A 927-nucleotide genomic window follows, 5' to 3' on the forward strand; every position below is an offset into this window, starting at 1 on the left:
CCATGTCCTCGTCACTCAGCCCCCTTGACATACTGCAATAAAGTCAAACTAAGGACACCAACTAATGAAAAGCCAGGGCAGAAAGCTGTGATCTAAAAAAAGCAGAGAAACCCTACTGTGTTTATTGATTTAACAGAGAATAACACAAACTTTCCCCTAAGATTTGGCTCGAAAGGGAGGGATGCACTTAGGCTTGGCACACTGATCTGAGAGGTCCGAAAGGCTGGGAGGCACCATCAGATTCGCTCAGGATGGTTCCTGGGACCCCTTCTCCTCATCCTGTCCTGTCCTTCCTCCAACATCCCAGCTCCTGCATGGAGCTCAGTCCTGCATGGGGCAATGTGCCAGCAGGGCGCACAGGGCTCAGGGAGATTGCTGGGGGGGATTCACAGCCCAGCCTCAGCCCCAGGCCCAGCTCAGCCCCAGGCCCAGACCTGGCTCAGGCTCAGACCCCTAGCCCAAGGCAAGGTCAGACTCAAGGCCGGGGGAAGGCCCAGGCCCCAGCCCCAGTGCAGGCCCTGGCCCAGGCCTATGCCCAAGCCCAGACCCAAGCTCGGGGGAAATCCCAGCCCAGGCCCAGGCCAAACTCAGGGGAAGGCCCAGCCCAGGCTCTGGAGCAGGACCAGGCCCAGACCCAGGCCCCAGTGTAGGCCCGGCCCAGCCCAGCCCAGCCCAGGCCAGGCCCAGATCCAGGCCCCAGTGTAGGCCCAGGCCAAGTTCAGGGGAAGGCCCAGCCCAGGCTCTGGAGTAGGAGCAGGCCCAGGCCCCGGCCCCGGCCCCGGTGTAGGCCCGGCCCAGCCAAGGCCCAGGCCCAGGCTCAAGCTCCGGGGAAAGGCCCAGGCCCCAGCTCCGGGGAAGGCTCATCCCAGGCTCCGGCGCAGGCGGCCGGCGGGGCGGTACGGCGCGGCCGAGCTCCGCCCCGCTCCG

Source organism: Calidris pugnax, unplaced genomic scaffold (assembly GCF_001431845.1).
Source record: "Calidris pugnax isolate Ruff unplaced genomic scaffold, ASM143184v1 scaffold17, whole genome shotgun sequence".
Taxonomy (NCBI): Eukaryota; Metazoa; Chordata; class Aves; order Charadriiformes; family Scolopacidae; genus Calidris; species Calidris pugnax.